This window comes from Mus musculus, chromosome 4 (genome assembly GCF_000001635.26).
Source record: "Mus musculus strain C57BL/6J chromosome 4, GRCm38.p6 C57BL/6J".
NCBI lineage: Eukaryota > Metazoa > Chordata > Mammalia > Rodentia > Muridae > Mus > Mus musculus.
The window spans coordinates 4,170,973-4,182,387 of record NC_000070.6 but is presented as its reverse complement, the minus strand read 5'-3'; the positions used below and the strand labels follow the sequence as shown (position 1 = coordinate 4,182,387).

The 11,415-nt window shown below is 40.7% G+C and overlaps 1 long non-coding RNA gene across 1 annotated transcript in view; it reads right to left on the bottom strand.

Moving 5' to 3' along the window:
• Positions 1 to 541: 541 nt before the first annotated feature.
• A830012C17Rik overlaps positions 542 to 11,415 on the bottom strand; it is a 33,817-nt gene continuing 22,943 nt past the window's right edge. Inside the window, exons 3-4 of the long non-coding RNA XR_881079.1 lie at positions 2,023 to 2,091; positions 542 to 1,886 (exon numbers count right to left, since the gene is read on the bottom strand). This is a non-coding gene — a long non-coding RNA (RIKEN cDNA A830012C17 gene). The remainder of the gene's footprint in view (positions 1,887 to 2,022; positions 2,092 to 11,415) is intronic.

Below are 11,415 nucleotides of genomic sequence, written 5' to 3'. Positions count from 1 at the left end.
GAAAAGAAAAGAAAAGAAAAGAAAAGAAAAGAAGACCTGAGTCAAGGTTTCTCCTTTGCAGAGAATTTTAATCAAGAGGAAAAACTGAAAATGTCCCCATAATTAAAATGGCACAGACCTTGTCCAACTAAGATAAAAGAGACCAAGAGGATATTGCACAAACGTTGCTCATAAGGAGCATGTCAAATACAGTCAACAATTCAACTCACAAAATTTTGGTCTTGCTTCCTTCTAGCCTTGATCTATTCAATATTTAATCTCTAAAACGTAAAATGATTACTCAGTTTCTTTCTCTCTCTCTCTCTCTCTCTCTCTCTCCCTTTCCCCCACCCTTTCTCTTTCCTTCCTCATCTCCTCTCTACTCTGATATCTGGAAACTAAGGTATTTCTTGAGCAGTAGGAACATGGTACAATGAACAAATACAAAATGTTCATGCTCAGTTGCTTATAATGGAAATAGCCTGAGTGTTCCTAACAGGAGTTGTGACTTAATCCTTCTAGACTATAATTTAAATAAGTAAGCAAGAAATGCTTATGGTAGAATTAATAAATCTCAAAAACACAGCCACGCTCTTCTGAGGATGTACACTGTATCCTATCTTACAATATAGCATGATACTGTGTATTTTATGATCCTAAAAATAATAAGTTATCAATGACTAACTGTTAGAGTAGTGACTCGGCAGAAAAGCATCTGCTCTGAAGACAGAGACAGAGAAATGCGGTTCCCCCTTATCTGCAGCCTTAAAACCTGGAACTGTGACAGTGCTTGTTATGGACACTGTATTCTCTCTTGGGCATAAGCGTGCTTTGTACTATCACGTTTTTTATGTGTTTAGGCAGTCAGCTTGAGTTCACAAAAGGCATTTAAAATTGTCATTCATTCATGGCTGGTGTCGGTGAGTCAGAATCTTATTTTTTAATATATCTAGAGATCTCAAAGAGAAAGTAAGCTTTGTCTTGTTTTTGAACACACCAATGATAAACTATACTTTCTCACATGCTTTGGCAGTGGACTTTAATAGGATATGAGCTCCCCTAGACCTATATGTATTTTATTGTGTGTCTTCCATAAGATGAATATTGATATATAAAGGAAATCGAGGACAGCAGCTCCTCACAACATGGTATGCACACCAAATCTGCATAACCAGACTACAGACTTGTCTACTTACTCAAGTGTTTGTCTGAAGCCTACCCTCTCTCCCAGTCAAAAACAGAATTTTGTACCCAGTACTAGAGTGCACACACCATCATATCTGCTGGAAGTGAAAGATATCACTGAGCTTCAGCGGGGGCTTCAGCTGTGCTGCTGGCTCCAAACTTTACAAGGTACAAGTAAGTGATCCACACAGGCTCAGACATGGAAGCAGAAGATGGTGGGAGATTCAGACTGAAGGGTAGCATGGGCATGTAGCCCATTAACTTGGACTATCCCCATCCAGTTTACAAATTAGCAAACTGAGGTCCTGTTTGGACCCTGGGTCCAAGGGTTTAGAGCCTGGTCTTAAAGCACTGTAGGCCGGGTGAATGGACTGAAGTTACAGGATTAGAATGTTTGCAGAAGCCAAGCAAGTCCAAGGAACTATCTGGGCTCAACCCTGCCCCGCCCCACTCCCCAGGGTGGTTAACCCTCAGCCCACACTTGATGCTGAAACATGAGCCCGGACAGGAGCCAGATCTGATTTCCAAAGTAAGCTAGAAATCCGAATTTTTATGTAAGATTTTTTTATTCTTAAATGTTGGAAACATTCAAAATTTTAAATCATGCCATGTGAGCCAAACGAAACACATCTGTGGGCTGAGATCCAACGCTGGTCACAGTTTTGCAACATCTACTATAAAAGAAAAAGGGCCGAGGCTCCTCTTGGCTGGTTTTATGGACCCTGCAGGAAAAGAAACCAATTTACAGTCACTGCTTGGATCCACTTAGATAAACAGCAAAAATTGGAAACCTTTGTTTCATGTGTATGTGAATATTGAAAGAGAGAGCGACTACAACCAGACTGGCTCTGAACTCACCATTCTAGCATATCCTCCCAAGTGCCAGTGTTTCCGGTGTTTGTCACCACGCTTGGCTACTTTACAACTCTGAAGAATACAAGAGATCAATAATAAAAGTGACTATCTGGTCAGTCCTTTCAGGAATCTGGTATGAGGTAAGGGGATGAGAAGACAGGAACAGAGGAGGAGGCCACGGCACACTATGCTGATGTATGCTGTTCTGTGGCCCTGTTATTATCTCCAGAGTTACTCAGCCAATTCTCTCTTTTTTGTGAAGTCCTGAGAACAGGGCCTGACAGGAAAGGGCAGTGTAGAGAGTGTGGGAGCCTCGGTAGGTCTGGGTAAAATTCTGCTTATTATTAGAAACTAGCACTTACCTTTTTTTCTTTTTATTATTTCTCACTGTGTTGCAAACATCTTGCATTGTAGCATTACAACTATGTTAAATTACTTAGTGTAAGTATGCCTGCTGTTCAGGCAAGGTTTGGGACTGTATTAGTTACATGTCTCTTGCTGTGATAAAATGTCAAAATCAAGGTGGCTAATGAAAGAATGGTTTATTTGCACTTATAGTCCCAGGGAGATAAGGGTCCATCCCCACCACAGGGGAACAATACTGATGGCAGCTGAAGGAGTGAACTGAGTAAGAGCTCACATCTCAAACCACAAAACCCAAGAAAAGAGCGAAGAGGGTACACTACCAATAAATGAAGGATTTTACTCACAAAGCAGGTTCCCTCCAACAAGGCTGTGCCTCTTAAGCCTCCCCAAATAGCATCACCAAATGAGAACCACATATTCAGATGTTTGTGACTATGGGGAACATTTGTCATCAAAACCACAACATTCCACTTCCAGGCTTACATAGTCTCATGGCCATATCATAATGCAAAATCTATTTAGTCCAACTTCAAGTCTCTAAAGTCTAAGTCCAAACTCTCTTCTATGACTCAGGGCAACCCCTGTAACAGAACAAAAATTACGTAATTCCAAGATATAACAGTACACATTATACATTGCCATTCTGAAAGGGAAGGAGGGGGCATAATGAGGAAATACTAGATCAAAACAAGACCAGATCCCAGTAAGACAAATTTCCAACCCTGTAGCTCCATCTCAGATACATGTGACCTTAACTTTAATGGGTTCATATGGATCTGCTCCTCCAGCTTCCCTACATGCATCTCTCTCTTGAGCTGGTTTCACTCCCTGCCTGTAGATTCCCCTTTCATATAACCCATGGCTCTGCCATCTTCAACATCGTGGAGTATTCAATGTAACCCAGACTTCACTTTCACAGAATCATGCAGTTACCTCTCCGGGCCTCTTACTCACTCAGGGTCATCAGGTAGAGGCTCCACTGACACACACTGCCTAGCCTCATCATCTCTCAGAGATCACCAAGGAAGATTCCACAACCTCTACATTTGTGAGAATCATGGCAATATCACACCCAAGTTCAGCTGACAGCTTGAGATGGATCCTTGTCATAGATGGATCCTTGCTGAGAAAAGACACCACAACCAATGCAACTCTTATAAAGGACAGCATTTAATTGGGGCTGGCTTATAGATTCAGAGGGCCAGTCTATTATCATCAAAGCAGAAAATATGGCAGCATCTAGGCAGGCATGGTGCTGGAGGAGATGAGAGTTCTACATCTTCATCCAAAGGAAGACAGAACCAAACTATCTTCAGGCAGCTAGGAGGAACATCTCAAAGCCCACCCATACAATGACACACTTCCTCCAACAAAGTCATACCTCCTAGTAGCGCCACTCCCTGGGCCAAGTGTATTTCAAACCACCGAAATCCTTGACTCCTTGAATGACATTTGCTAAAGTTTTGGTTTGCTCCTCCTTTCTAGGAGCAGATAATTCCTTAAGCCTTTTCCTTTCACAAATTGGAAGCTTAGCTGGGCAGGGACTTGCCCTAGAGTACCCCCTCCCTACATTCTAGTGCAGATCAGGCCTTCATTGATCTCCTTGTTGCTTTCAAGGCAAGCCCCCATGCAGCACTAAGTTTCCTGGCGGTCCCTCTTCAAACCATGCTTGGTAGTTCTCTTTCCCCCACTTGCTCTCTTTCTTTGTAGACCAGGATAACAGTCATTACAAATGACCTCCACACAATGCTGTGCTATCTTTAAATTTCCTTCAACAAAGAAATCAGTCATTGCTTTTCAATTTAGTGTCAGAAAAGTTTGGGGGACAAAGGCAAGAGACAGCCACATTCTTTGTCAAAATGCCCCAGGAATGGTCTCTAGTCCCATTATTGATATTGTTTCCTTCTGAAACTTCGTGAGCTGCAATCACTGCTCTAAGAATCACTGTCCTCCAGGTTCCTACTAGGAAGTCCTATTAAGTCATGCTTACAGCAGGCTACAGCTTTTCTAGTACAATGTCCCCAACTCTTACACATCCCTCCAAAACAACATCATGGTCACGGTTTTCTCCAAATCTTCTACAATCTTCTAAAACACCAACCAACCAACCAAAAAAAAAAAAAAAACAAAAAACAAAAAAAAAAAACATTATGTCAGGGTCTTCATGACAGCAGTCTGCTCTTTAGTACCAATTTCAGCATTACTAACTTCTCTGTTGCTATGATAAAACACACCCAAGACAGCTAACAGAAGAGAGAACTTCTTTGGGCTGACAGTTCCAGGGGGATAAGAGTGCATCTCTGTCTCAGAAAAGTGAACGCATGGCTGCTGGAGCAGCAATCTGAATGCTTACATCTAGAACCACTCAAACCAAGATGAGGCAACAAACAAGCCATGGCTGAGGGATGCTTTTTACTCTCCAAGCCCACCCACAACGATCTACTTTCTCCAACAAGGCTGTACCTCTAAAACATCCCCAAATAGTTTCACCAGGTGAAGAGCAAATGTTGAAATGCCCAAGACTGGGGGAGATATTTATCATTCAAACCACCATAGAGGAATATTAAAAACTAGGTCAAGGCCATGAGAAATAGAGCCTGAACCAGCATTGAAATGGTTCTAGCCTAAACAGTGCCCCAAAGCAGAATCCTTCTCATGTCATGGTAACATTTCACCCTGTCTGCTTTTATTCTCTGACCATAGCATATCATTCTACACACATACACACAGAAACCAAGAAAATGTATGTGGGCCAAAAACTGAGTTTATGTGGGGGTATTTTTAAAAGGAAACATTTTTCCAGGCAGTGGTGGCGCATGCCTTTAATCCCAGCACTTGGGGGGCAGAGGCAGGTAGATTTCTGAGTTTGAGGCCAGCCTGGTCTACAGAGTGAAACCAGGGCTACACAGAGAAACCCTGTCTCAAAAAACCAAAAAACCAAAAAAAAAAAAAAAAAAAAAAACCAAAAAAAAAAAAAAGGAAAGGAAAGGAAAGGGAAGGAAGGAAGGAAGGAAGGAAGGAAGGAAGGAAGGAAGGAAGGAAGGAAGGAAGGAAAAGAAAAGAAAAGAAAAAAGAAACATTTTATAGGGATTTAGACTGGGCCTTTTCTTTTATAATCTGTCTTACATAAATGAACAGTTCCCATGACAGACACACAGATGAATTCATCCCTGAGACGTATGCTTTCTTTGTAATCACTTCAAGAGCTGTAGGAGAGGAGCTTCCCCATTCTCTAAGATACAACTGTTTTTCACCGTACTCTAAGATACATGTCTTTTCAGTGTTTTAAATGAAAAGAAAAAGAAAAAAAAAAGTTCCAATCTCTATGTGTTTAAGGAATATATGTAGGTGTGTGTGTGCGTGTGTGTGTGTGTGTGTGTGTGTGTGTGTGTGTGTGTGTAAAATAGTATGTGGAGGTACAGTATATATAATGAAGTTATGGGGACCAGGGGTTAGCCTTAACCATGTCTATTTTATTTCCGACAGAAGACATTAGTCTAAGTATGGCATGATGACACAAATACATGACTCTTCTGGAGAACTTGAACACTCATGAGTCCACCTCAGTCTCTCCCTTTCTTCTCTCACCTCTCAAATCTCTTCTCTTCTCTTCTCTTCTCTTCTCTTCTCTTCTCTTCTCTTCTCTTCTCTTCTCTTCTCTTCTCTTCTCTTCTCTTCTCCTCTTCCCTTCCCCTCCCCTCTCCTCTCCTCTCTCCTCTCTCCTCTTCTCTCTCTGTCTCTCTCTGTCTCTCTGTCACTGTCTCTCTGTCTCTGTCTCTGTCTCTCTGTCTCTCTGTCTCTCTGTCTCTCTGTCTCTCTCTTTCACACACACACACATACACACACACACACACACACACACACACACACACACACTGGAGTGGGGAAAGCTGCAGGACATGAGCTGAGGTGCCTGCCAAGGTGACTGCAATTGGGCTGGAAAGCCACTTGCTTCTTGAGTGGCTTTTGTGTGTGCAATAGAAAAGGAAGTAATATTGAAGCTGGTCCTAGAGAGCAGGCAGCTGCTGTGAAGAACCTGACCATGATGTTTTCTGGAAGGAATGTTGAAGACATGGAGATTTCAGACTAGAAAAAGGCACCCTAACAGCAAAATGTGATGTAAGACCCACAATGCATTCCTAACCCTGAAGTTATGAATCATACAATGTAGGCTTTATTTTCATTTTTACACACCTACAGCAAATTTAAATTTAGAAAATAAGCAAACAACAGATTAGCAATAACTAATGTTTAAAAGAAATAATTACAGCAACATACTATAATAAGTTTTATAGTTGTGTGAGTTCTACCCATCATCTATCCATCCATCCATCCACCCATCCATTTATACTATCACACTTTGCTGGTTGTTTTGAGACCTCTGATAGTGAAAGTTCATAAGGTGGAACGATAGTAAAAAAGCACTGTTTATTTCAGTTGCATAAACTTAGCATAAGAGAAGGAAAGGATCTGTGCATAACCAAATTTTCTTTTTCATGAACTTAAGAATCTAATTTTGCAACACACACACACAGAGGCAGGAGGAGTGAGTCCCTCTGTGTTCTCCACTTCTAAATTGTTGCTCTTAAATGTAAATTTTTAACCATTTTAAATACTATATAGATCAACTAAAGCATGTAATGGGGGAGGGCAGTGCTGCATGAACTATAGTTTCTATTAATAGTTTCATGCCTCAGAAACAGATGGTGGCACTGCTCACTATACAGTGTAGGCTGAAGCCTGACTCCTCTCCAAATTACATGCTGAAATTTCACCCCCAGTACAACCGTATTAAGACTGGGGGGTCTTTAGGTCTTGATTAGGTCACAAAAACTTCTCATCAATGGTGCTATAATCCTTATAAGAGGGACTTCACTCAGGACATGTGTCCTTCAACCCTTCCCATTATCTCTGCCACACGAGAGTACAGTGCTCATTCTTTTGAAACAACAAGGCCACATGTTGGAAGAGTGGAGCTCAGGATTTGATCTTGGACTTTAAGTCCCTGGAACTATAAGAAATACATTTAATAACTTCATCAGCCCTGGTATGTTCATAGCAGCACAAGTGGACAGGGAAAACTAGGACACTGAATTCCTTCCCTAAGATTCTTTATATGGAAGTAAGCCAATCACCTCATCTAGCTAGTACAGAAAGAAGTAATCTAAGTGGAATATCCTCTGATCTCTAACACCTTTCTTAGAGTTCTTTATGCCCTGGCCATCCAGAATGGCCCAGGATACAGCAATACCCCAGAGTCACACCAGCCTCTACCCACAAGAGCAATGCTCTGCTGCACATGGAATTAACAGGCTCTCTTCTCATTTCTCTTTTGTTAAACTTCCCTCCTGAGATAACACAAGTGAGGATGTGATTTGACATTTATCTTGTTAATATTAATAGTGGATAATTTGAATGCCAATCAAGTGCAAAAAAAGTATGCTACACTTTTTAAATCAATCAGATACCTGTCAAATCATCTCACACTGCTGTTTAGTATAGTGCAAGCTAAGAATTTTGAATTCTCAGTGCTTTCTAATGGTCTTTTAAAAACTAAATAAAAATTAATATGATCCTGAAAGTGATGCCTTAATTCAAAACAAAATTCTGTTGCATGCCTACTACAGATCACTTCCTGTAACTGGACCTAGGAAATGAAAGACTTGTAGAAGTTACTTTAAGAGTAGGAGATGAAAAGTCTACTGCTAAATCAGTCTAAAGTACAAGAAAAAACATATTTACAGTAGTTCCGTTTTAATGACAGGATAGATCCAGTAACAAATGACTATAAAATAAACTTCAAATAATCCCATCTTAAAGACAACAAAATATGTAAAATACTTAAAGATAAATTCCATAAGATACAATGTATATGCACCTAAAACTATAAAACATTGCTAGTGAAATAAAAAGAAGATCTAAATAGTGGCGAGATATTCCATGCTCATAGACTTAAAAAAAAAAAGCTTTTAAAAACAACATTGCTCTTAAATTTTGTAAACAGATTTAATACAGCTTAATTTAAAGCATGCCAGATTTTTTGAAAGAATTGATAAGTAGGCTTTAGATTAGTACGGATATATGAAGGAAAGATTATAGATAAAACATATTACTCAAAGGGTATTTACAGTATTTGGTTTAAACATGTAATATAAAGTTATAATAATCATTGTGGTATGTTGGTATACAAGGAGAAGTATTGATAGCAGAGCAAAGAACCACACAGAATTCAGAAATATATCCATAGGTATACTCTCTGTTTTGTTGTGCTTTCTGTACAAACATATGGAAAAATGCTCTTTTCAATAATGATGTTATAACACAGGTAAGTTTATATAAAGATTCTGAAATGGGGAATTTAGAATAAGTGAAAAAAATTTTCCATTTCCTTTTCTTTTTTGTTTTTCTTTAAGAACCAGAGGTAGTAGACACCTGCTGCAACAAGACAGGACCATTGTGCACTTGAATTTGTGCCGGCTGGGACTGCATACACAGAATCTGCACCAGATCAAGCCAGTCAAAATCTCAGCATGATTTGGGAAGGTCTAAATTAGCATTTGATGACTGTTGGATGAGGGAAAGTCATGTTCCTCTGGGATGTAGCCTCTGTGAGGCTACCCATGCTCCAGTGGATGGGCCTAGCCCCAGGCAAACACAGGCAGAACTGAGTGAACTCAGTGGATTTGAAAAAGAATCCATGGAATCTAGAGGGAAAAGTTGGGGCTTGAAGATAGGGAAGACTTGTTGGGGGAGTGAAGGAGTAGATTTGTTCAATGTACAGTATTACATGTATTACATTCTAAACAATAGCAAATAAAGTTTAAAAAAATTATCAAAGGAAGCCATAAAATTGTAAGGGAGATAATAGAATTTTATGTAAATAAAGAGCTTGTTTTACTTATAAAAACTAATTTTTCACACTATTTGAACACTCTGCTAAGATAACCAAACTATCTTTCCAAAACTAAGAGGCCAAGAATATGAAAAGCGAAGTACCTTAAAAAACTCTTGAATCAGAACTTCAAGATCAACATTGCACAGGAAAACAATTTTAAAAATTCATTACCAAAGAAGTCCACATAAACACACGTTAAGAGATAACCGGTGTTACGCCAAGATATTTTATACTATTTGTGACTATTGAGAAGGGTGTTGTTTCCCTAATTTCTTTCTCAGCCTGTTTATTCTTTGTATAGAGAAAGGCCATTGACTTGTTTGAGTTTATTTTATATCCAGCTACTTCACCGAAGCTGCTTATCAGGTTTAGGAGTTCTCTGGTAGAATTTTTAGGGTCACTTATATATACTATCATATCATCTGCAAAAAGTGATATTTTGACTTCCTCTTTTCCAATTTGTATCCCCTTGATCTCCAACATCCTTAATCATCAGGGAAATACAAATCAAAACAACCCTGAGATTCCACCTCACACCAGTCAGAATGGCTAAGATCAAAAATTCAGGTGACAGCAGATGCTGGCGTGGATGTGGAGAAAGAGGAACACTCCTCCATTGTTGGTGGGATTGCAGGCTTGTACAACCACTCTGGAAATCAGTCTGGAGGTTCCTCAGAAAATTGGACATAGTACTACCGGAGGATCCAGCAATACCTCTCCTCGGCATTTATCCAGAAGATGCCCCAACTGGTAAGAAGGACACATGCTCCACTATGTTCATAGCAGCCTTATTTATAATAGCCAGAAGCTGGAAAGAACCCAGATGCCCCTCAACAGAGGAATGGATACAGAAAATGTGGTACATCTACACAATGGAGTACTACTCAGCTATTAAAAAGAATGAATTTATGAAATTCCTAGCCAAATGGATGGACCTGGAGGGCATCATCCTGAGTGAGGTAACACATTCACAAAGGAACTCACACAATATGTACTCACTGATAAGTGGATATTAGCCCCAAACCTAGGATTCCCAAGATATAAGGTACAATTTGCTAAACACATGAAACTCAAGAAGAATGAAGACTGAAGTGTGGACACTATGCCCCTCCTTAGAATTGGGAACAAAACACCCATGGAAGGAGTTACAGAGACAAAGTTTGTAGCTGAGATGAAAGGATGGACCATGTAGAGACTGCCATATCCAGGGATCCACCCCATAATCAGCATCCAAACGCTGACACCATTGCATACCCTAGCAAGATTTTATTGAAAGGACCCAGATGTAGCTATCTCTTCTGAGACTATGCCTGGGCCTAGCAAACACAGAAGTGGATGCTCACAGTCAGCTAATGGATGGATCACATGGCTCCCAATGGAGGAGCTAGAGAAAGAACCCAAGGAGCTAAAGGGATCTGCAACCCTATAGGTGGAACAACATTATGAACTAACCAGTACCCCGGAGCTCTTGACTCTAGCTGCATATGTGTCAAAAGATGGCCTAATCGGCCATCACTGGAAAGAGAGGCCCATTGGACACGTAAACTTTGTATGCCCCAGTACAGGGGAACACCAGGGCCAAAAAGGGGGAGTGGGTGTGTAGGGGAGTGGGGGTGGGTGGGTATGGGGAACTTTTGGTATAGCATTGGAAATGTAAATGAGCTAAATACCTAGTAAAAAATGGAAAAAAATGTAAAAAAAAAAAAAAAAAGAGATAACCGGCAATTTTGAAAACAAAAATAGAAAAGGAACTCATCCCCTTCCAGTCAGCGACAGCACCGGGGCTCCTTGGGCGCTGAGTAGGAGGACACCCCAAAGGTCCCCTAGAGGACTCTCCATGTGATCTTAGGACCACTAGTGAGTGGAACACAACTTCTGTTCCAATCCAATTGCGAGGGACCTGAGACAGAATTAGAGAAGCAGGAAACCCAGATTGACCAGAGTTACAAGTCACTTCCGGTCAGCGCAAGCACTTGGTCACCTAGGCACAGAGTTGGTGGAAACCCCCAAGATCTCTAGAGGACAGCTTCTGAGACAGACCCCCATTTCAGGCTCCAGACATCCAGGCACTTTCGGTGCCAGAGGAGAGGTGTCCGCCCTGCCTGGGAGTCATCTTGGTTCCAGGATCCCTCTGA